The sequence below is a fragment of the Dermacentor andersoni genome, chromosome 10 (genome assembly GCF_023375885.2).
Source record: "Dermacentor andersoni chromosome 10, qqDerAnde1_hic_scaffold, whole genome shotgun sequence".
Lineage (NCBI taxonomy): Eukaryota > Metazoa > Arthropoda > Arachnida > Ixodida > Ixodidae > Dermacentor > Dermacentor andersoni.
Genome location: NC_092823.1, coordinates 22,269,721 through 22,278,641, shown reverse-complemented (window position 1 = coordinate 22,278,641; position 8,921 = coordinate 22,269,721). Strand labels below are relative to the sequence as shown.

The 8,921-nt window shown below is 42.5% G+C and overlaps 1 long non-coding RNA gene across 1 annotated transcript; it reads right to left on the bottom strand.

The window, feature by feature from the left end:
- LOC129381977 (uncharacterized) lies at positions 1 to 7,898 on the bottom strand. Its single transcript, XR_008610060.2, has 3 exons — positions 7,369 to 7,898; positions 2,374 to 2,458; positions 1 to 418 (listed from the first exon to the last, which is right to left on the bottom strand). It is a non-coding gene; the product is annotated as an uncharacterized lncRNA (long non-coding RNA).
- Between the last annotated feature and the right edge of the window lie 1,023 nt (positions 7,899 to 8,921).

The following is an 8,921-nucleotide window of genomic DNA, read 5'->3' as shown; positions in this document are numbered from 1 at the left end:
CTCAAAGCACAACAACCCAGCGGCGAGCATGGTGTGTCAAGCGCGTCACATGACTCGTCAAAGGTCGTAACATAATTGCTGGTGCTATATATATATATATATATATATATACATACCTTCCGCAAAGTACAACACTATTTGCATCTCACGTTGACTGATATCTTTCAATTGTTAGTAGGTGAAATGCAATCCACAGAAAAAGGATAAACAATTGTATGCATATCTATCAGTATAATCACGGAGTATCAGGCTGGGCATCAACCAAATTGATTCTTAATATCTGTAACTGTGGCGAGGAAAGCATATGTCGCCTTGAAGAAGACAAGTCCACTTGTTGAAACGTTGGCTCCTGCTTTCATCTTGTTCTCGGTTTGCTCATCGTCTTGAATTTCCATTTCCTGCCTTCCCCATGTTTTCCCTGGGTTTGTATACATGGTATTTTAACACGCAGCCTAAAAGATTGCAGATTCTTCTCCTATATGCATAGTTGGTATATAATTGTGAATCAGCAACACACTAAAAAAACGTTTTCTTCTAGCATAACACTGAAGCATACAAAGTTGAAAATTTACTGTGCCTACCTGGGCGTCATTTCACATATTTAAGAGGTGAATCATTTTCCTTTGTGTACATGTGCATTGGGCTAGCTCCCAGATCAAACTATATGCCATCAATCTGCACAGTTGGCACAGTAGGAATTCACAAGACAAATTTTAGCAGAGTGCACCTTGTTTACACTTTTCTGCATTTCTGTATGCAAGATATAACACTACAATTTCCGCTGAAGATACTGTGCTTGTTGTGCAGGCCATGTTTTGATGCTAATGGATGGCACCTGTATAATCATGTAAGACTTTTGTGAATATATTGGCACAGCAGCACCTTCTGTTATTTTGTATGTATATTTCTGACCAGCAACACAACCAAGCAGAGGTATATTGTGCTGTAGGCAAAACATGTGGCCACTTAGATTTGGCAGCTCTAGATGGGCACATCGCATCTAGTCGTTCCTCACCCCACTTTAACATTTACATTTCACCAATGGCAAAAGACAATGTTGGATTCCGTAAAATATCCAACTTCAAATGCACTATGGATGACTGACTTTTGAAAGAACAATGAAGTGATGCCTGGAAACCTGTGTACCAACTTTCTTCCCATATTAGTTACTATAATGCCTTACAATGTGTCTTAAAATTCTTCACATGGTGCACCTAAATTTGGTGCTAGAGTGGAGAGGAGTGCAGTAGTTTGACTTTACCTAGGGTAGCAAAATGCCTCACAACACTGCTACATCAAAGTAGCAGTGTTGCAGCGCTCAACGGTGCCCTTAAAGGCATCAGTTGCGCCCATCACATAACAGGGGCAGGGGGAGTACAAACATAAATGATATTACAAAGAAATAGTTACAACAAATAATAGGACAAAGTAAAGAACAAAGGTATGCTAACATTGTTTAGGTATTAAGAAACAGAATGTAAGAAATCATAAGAATTGCAAAACAAAAGTTATGCACACAGCAAAATAAAATGTTGAAAATATGCATGCACACATAAACTACGGTATTAATACAGGTATTTATTAGTAACTCACAAAAACAACTAAACAAGAATGTAATAAAAAAGGCAACTAATTAACAGTGCGTAGCACGTCGTAAAATTTTAATGTCAGATTCTGTGGCAATATCAGAGGGAAAGCAGTTCCCTTCAGTGATGGTGCAGGGTATAAAGGAGCATGCATATTGTAACGTGCGAGATGGTGTACGCTTAAATATGAGGTGGTGATCCCGGCATGAAAATACGACAGGTGGTGACTGAAAGAAATCATTGTGAAGAGAAGTACGATTATAAAGTTTGTCAAGCAGGCAAAGACACACTGATTTGTGGCGAAGGGATAGTGCTTGTAAATCAGTACGTGCTTTTAATGATGACACGGAAGTGTAAGATGAATAGTCGGAAAATATGAAGGTGAGCAGCCCAGTTTTGAACAAATGCAATCTCGTCAACAATGTTTACCTGCCAGAGTGCTATATTAGCGATGCGTATTCGAGCTTTGTGTGGATTAGTGTAGTGTAAGCAAGTTTATGTATGTTGACAAAAGCATGCTTTAGGTTTAATTTGATGATGCCAAGAGAGTGGTGAGCTGCTGCAAAGATGGAGTAAATGTGGTGGTTTCATGCTAAGTCGTAATGTAAATGAAAGCCTGTGCTGGTAGTTGAATGTTAAACTGGGATCTTCGAAATAGTCGATGACTTGTGAATTAATAATGTGTTCCATAAGTTTGCGAATTGTACTGGTTAATAATATTCATTGGTAGTTAAAGGGTGATAAACACTCGCTGGATTTGTAGAATGGGAGGACTTTAGCCACTCACCAGTCTTAAGAATGAACCCAGGGGGTATGTTGCGACACTAGCTGGGACACATTCTTGAGCAGCTTGTTATTAAATTTGCTGTGACCTGTTGTAGATGAAGTTTTTAATCTGTTTAGTAAGGTAAAAATGCCCGACCCACTAATAACAATTTCAGACATGTCAGATTGCATGGGGAAGTCAGGGCATGCAGTGATGTCTTCACATTTGGACACTCAACAAAACATGTCATTTAGTAACTGCACACACTATAACTCAGGAACTACATCACCACCAGAATTAGGATTATGTCAGGCTGTGAATAGGGGTTTATTACGTGCCATAATCACTGTTATTCATAATAAATCATAGCTGTAAACCTGTTGACGTGTGGATTTTAGTAGCATCTGGCATTCTTTGTCACATAATATGTATCTTTGCCATGTCTTGGCTTTTTTTTTATTTGCCATTCTATAGAGCGCTTCATTTTATTTATGAGGTGCTGCAGGCGTTTATTGAATGTTTTGTTGCATCTAATGCTGAGAAAAAGGACGAACATTTTGATAAGATTTGCAAAGGTGGCTCTAAACATAACCAGTTCTCTTCAATAGCTCGACTGTGTCTGCAAAGGTGGCTAATTAACGATTATGCCGAGTAATGTTGGCCCTATTGTAGCACCTAATGTGTTTAGTAGTGTTTTCTTTTTTGTTAAAGAGAAGTTAAGCAGACCTACTATAACTGCATGATCAGACAGCCCGTCCAGGTGAGTAATGCCGGAACAGATTAGAGGATCGCTGGTCGAGATGAGGAGGAGGAGGAATGAACATTTATTTTTGAAACAGTATCCCGGGTTAAGCCCCAGTTCTACTCTAGGTGGGAGGTCTCCTCATTCCAGGAATCCTCTGGCCTTCGCTGCCTCCTTGGCCCTGGCGACGAGGTGTCATTGTTGCTTCAGGCCCTCGGAGACGAGCTTGGCCTCTCACGTTTCAATGAGGTCTTCGCTTTCTTGTCTGGCGTTATATTCTTTCGGTGAAGGCGATGCGTCTGTATCTAGATGCCATGGACACTCGAGGATCAGGTGCGCCAAGGTGTATGGTAAGCCGCACATTGGGCAGCGGTATCCTTGTAGCATTGGGCATAGTCTGTGCATGAGTATTTCCTTGTAGCATTTGGTATAGTCTGTGCATGAGTATTCCGTGGGTGTAAGTGTTACTCTGTAGTCTTCTGAGTGTGGTACTTTCTTCTTCGGTGAGCTTTGGGTGAGGTGGTGGGTGCAGCCTGCGTTCCAGCCTGTGATATTGAAGGATCGCTGAGTAGGTGATGGGTACGGTCTCTGCCCCTGCTGACGCAGACCGGCATCTTGAGAGTAGGAAGGGTTGGCCCGGCAGGTGTGGCCTCGGGCCACGGCGTGTGCTGATTCGTTCCCCTCCAGCCCGTCATGCCCAGGAACCCAGGTCACGCAGGTGTAGCGGATCGAAGCGCTGTCGTGCTTCAATATCTTTAGTGCTTCTGTCGACACTAGACCCTTAGCATAGTTCCTGACAGCTGCTTCAGAATCGGAAAGAACTACAGCTGCGTCTGCACGTGGTAGTTGCTAGGGCGATCGCCGTCTCTTCTGCAGTCTCAGAGTTTTGCGCACGGACTGTGGCAGACGCTAGCTCTCTGCCCTTAGAATCTGTGACGTTCAGGGCGTAAGCATTTCTTTGCGGGTATTTGACTGTGTCGGTGTATCTGGCATCCGGACCTTGCCTGTGTCTTTGCCGTAGGGCATCCACTTGGGCTTGTCTTCTTTCCTTGTGGTACAATTGGTGCTATGCACAGGGATTTGCAGATGTTTGGAGGAATTCTTTCTTTTCAGTCCGTGGTGGCCTATAAAGGTTTCACTGTAGCTCAGCCGTTGCAGCACTGATCTCCTGGTGGGCATGAGCTTAAGTCATTCTAACTGACTGGCTTTACAAGCTTCGGCTAATTCTTGCCAGGTGTTGTGTATGCCCGTCTTGAGAAGTCTCGTAGTCAAAGCCGTAGATGGTAGGCCCAGGGCAGTTTTGATGGCTTTGCATATTTGAATGTTAATTTTTTTCTACCTCTGATGAGATCTAGAATATTGGCCAGTGTACATGATGAACAGGTTGGGAGAGTAATGAGTTGAGGTAACATGAAGTGTAGACAGGAATGAAGGAAAATATGCCATTGAGCGTGAGCAGCTGTGACAGATTCTGTTGTCCAGTTAATAATGGAGAAATTAAAATTGCCATAAATGATCACAGCTGAATGCCAGAATAGCATATGCACTTTATTTAGAATGTTTTGAAACTCGCTTGAAAATGCACAATTTACATCCGGAGGGCAGTAGTATGCACTTATGAGAACATTCTGCTTGAGCATTGAAGTGAAATGAAAATGTGCTCTAGGAATGAACGAATGCCAGTTGGAACTGCAAGAATTTATTTTTTTAAAGCTATGAGCATGCCACCTTCTATGCAGTTGCATCATTCACAACAAAAAGTGTTGCATGCAGATGTGAAAAGAAAAATTTTATAGGAGATGGTATCGTTTAGCCACGTCTTGATTAGTACAAGAAGAGATGTCACGCATGAATCAATGAGTGATGAAAGTGACATATATTTTGACATCAAACTTCAACCTCTAGTGCATAAGAATGACAGGTTTGTAGACGTGTTATGGGTGTGTGGTTGCATAAACTGTCAGTTTCCACACTTGCATAAGATGAAGGTTTGGCTTGTCATTCTTAAAGCATGCTGAGACAGACGCACTGCACAGTTTATTTCCGAGTCCCAAACGTATGTGTCGTTGTTGACCAAGAGCTTGTTAAAAACCAAGCAAGCTTAGTGTGAGCTGTCTCATACTGACTACAAATTTTAAAAAATTAATAAGAAAATAAATATATCTGTCATCCTGATTGCTGATTTGCTGTTCCTAAGTGATGGAGTAGTGTGAAAGTGACATATTTTATTTGTACATATTGTACTCAACCCACTGCAACAGTAAAAAAAAAGGAAAGAAAGGAAGGAAAATGTAATTTTGTGAAATTATACAGATGGAGCATCCTTCTTTTTTTTATGCTGAAGTAAACAATCAATATATGCACATGTGAATACGATATATGTGCATGCACTAGAATAACTTTCACCAGTCATATTATGTCAGCAAGACAGCAAGGTGGGCGAATTGGTTAGGATTTATCTTAGTTTTGGTAACAGCTAGCGCAAAGGTACGATGAGTAGAAAACGTTATTAAATACACGAGCAGGGCTGTTAATGGTTTGTGAACACTTTTCTGTAACGCTATGTGTTATATCCGCGTCCACAGCGACCAGGCCGGCATGGATAAGCGTAGTTTATGATTGAGCTCTTCCTTGTCATTTGACGCGCTGATAACCACGACTTATTACAATACGGCAGTTTCTTAACGTTTGCTAATCCGGCTTGGGCAAAGCTCCCGTCGTTGTGTGCCACCTCACGTCCGCCGTACGCGGTGCCGGCCGGGCAATAATAGATTGACTTTTGGATGGTAGTACGCTCGCTGCGTGAGGGCACCCCGCAGGTGAAGGGCATGGGAAAATAGCCCATTCTTACGACGCGGGGTTCGGTATGTGACCTGTGATTAGCCCGAGGGTTCAGATTAACTGCGTAGCTGTTGCGCGGCCCAATGCTTCGCGCTGCCCGATTGTAGACGGTGGACATTGTAACATATTTTAATTTCGCTTGCGTTTCGCTCGCGCAAGAACTTTCCACGACTCGCTGACTTCCCGTCTGTTGCCAATGAATGTTCCCCGGCCAGACGCTCCTAGGTCCAAGCCCGGCCCGGGCCCGAGTCAGCGATTGCTTGGCCGCCCCGAGCATCCTTGGACCGAGTTTGGCATATGCGGCCGACAACGCTTTCTGTCTGGCCAGCGCTAGTAGTAAAATCGTGTTTTGTCAACAATTAAGTTAGCGTGTTGACGGTACGTGAAACGTCGATCGCTTCCGTATCACAGCTCTGTTGGCATTAGCCTCTTTAGGTGCGATTGCGATCACTTTATTCCGACGGTTATGCTATGTTATGATAGAGCAGGCAGGCCGGATCGAGGTGCCGTACTCGCTAGGGCCTTTCCTTGCCGTGCTGCGCGTACACTATCACCGATAGGTCGTTTATATGGACGGTAGGTAATAATAATAACGATAACCCCGAGAAAGGAATCCATTGACATACTGGCCCTGGAGATAGGTTCATGTTTGCCGAATCGCACCGTATGTATGTATGTATGACTCGGTCGAATTGGCACGTACAGTTGAGAGGCTCTCATGAGATATGCTCGCCGACGACATGCCGATGAAGTGCTGTTTAGTATTTTTCTCGCACACAACTATGTAAACGAACTTCCTATTAGCGTGTATACGAATGATGAGGGCGGCATATAGGTACAGTACCGTACATATTCGCCTGAAGAGGAACATTACAAATGTGCACATGGTATTCACATTTTATTAATTTAATGATGATATATGTGGGCTGTGTGGACCTTTAGGGTGTAGTGTAATATGCAATGTAGGAATGAAGTATTAAGAACACAACAACAAAATTTCTTGTCATACGACCAACTGAGTAAAATCTGCTTTTCAAGTGAACAAACATACCCCACAGGAATGCCACTTGTAGCTTTTTCAACTGAGCTACCACATTTTTAGTCACATATGCAGCTAGGGTATGCAATCCAATTTTAGAACATGGCTTAATTAGCAAAAAGCTTTCATAATCTCGAATACAGTTAATGCATTAGAGGTGCAGCCTTAGTTACTGTACACATTGCATAATCTGCACACTGCAGAGCATTAATTTGCATAATTTGTTTTGTACTTTCTTCTGCATGTGGCTGCAAGCCTTTGTTTTCAAGAGTGCGCCTAGGAAAAAAAGTGTTTGTGTTTCGTTTGGATGATGCACTTCGGTGGCCAAGAGAAGAAACATGCAAATTATAATATTTTTTTATTAAGATAGCTGCATTGGACCAGCAGGACCTACCTTTCATACCATGATTAGGGCAAGACAGATGGCACCTGACAAAATCCAGAAAATGTATCATCCACTCTGAGTAATTGGTGAGCAAGCTTCAATACCATGAGGGGCCAGTGAGCCTTGGCTTTGGTATGACAGGAACAGTCTTGAAAATACCAAAACATATGTGCATAAGGGACAGGAGTTGCCTCTGTCTGAAACCCACTGATGACTCCATTATAGACGTAAGCAGCAGTGCTTGTGCCATGCTCTGCTGCTTAATTTCAGAGAGACTAAGAGATGAACGAAAGGCATAGATAGAAACATTGAGAGGAGCATTATTTATGTTCTTTTGCAATATCATGCTGCAATTACCACAAATTATAAACACTGCAATAGTTGTCTCTAGCTTGCTCATTTTAATAATCGTTCCATTCACAGTCTCAACTCAACAGCATAACACAACATATTAACTTATTGCGCTAAAGTCTGAGAGTGTGTTGGTTACATATACTACATTTGGTTACATTTACGTATACTGGATGAGTGAGGGGCATATGAACACACTTAGTTCTGCTTTCCAACTGAGATTATTCAATCCATTGAGCAACCTGACTTTAAACTTTTGCAGGTGACTGTTCAAGTCAATGCACATACATTTACCCACATCTACTGTTTGTTCTATATTGATTTCTCTTTTACGAGTAATCACTGTGGATTATAAGGGATATTACAATTAAACATTGAAGGCCATAATTATGAAAATAATATGGCCTTTGAAAACAAAAAGCATAGACAGGCCATCAAAATGACAGCAAAAATAAAGAATAAATTAATTGTTTGTTTAAAAAGAAGCCTAATAAGCTTATTAAATCACCCATGACATGCCTCTTAATTGGCTCTTGAAAGTTGAGCTCCAAGACTGGCATGCTGTGTATATCACTGACAGTAAGCACCAGACTAGCAATACCAGAGTAACAGGGGAATCACCCATTGCAATCACCTCTGAAAATTTAGTCAATGGAGTTAGAGAGCTCTTCTAAATCACCTTTCTAGCAGCGGAGTAACACTGTACCATTTTGGAACAATACATTTGTGCTTCTCTGACATGACCCAAATACCTCAAATGGATCCCAGTACATATGGGAGAAGTAACCATGAATGGCCCTCCCAACCTCAATGAGAAGGCCGACCGAGCCGCGCGAGAACTAATCCACCGCGTCTCGGACAGTGACGGCACAACACCCCGCAACCCCCGGGGAAAGGGGAAGGACAGCGGGGAGGCAACGACAACGAAGTAGCGATACGAGACAATAGGCATAGACTGGTCACGTACCACGACATACTGACACACTATACGAAACGAGGAGAAACATACCCACAACCCCGCAAACAACTCGACAGGTTTCAAGAAACAGATTGGAGGAGGTTGCAAACCAGAATATTCCGAAACCCAGTACATTTAGACAGAGTAAATTCAACACAATACCCAGACGCGAGCTGCAAGCTCTGCAAGCACGAACCTGCATACAATGCACAGATCTCATGGAAGTGCACACAGATCAGATCTATATATCTAG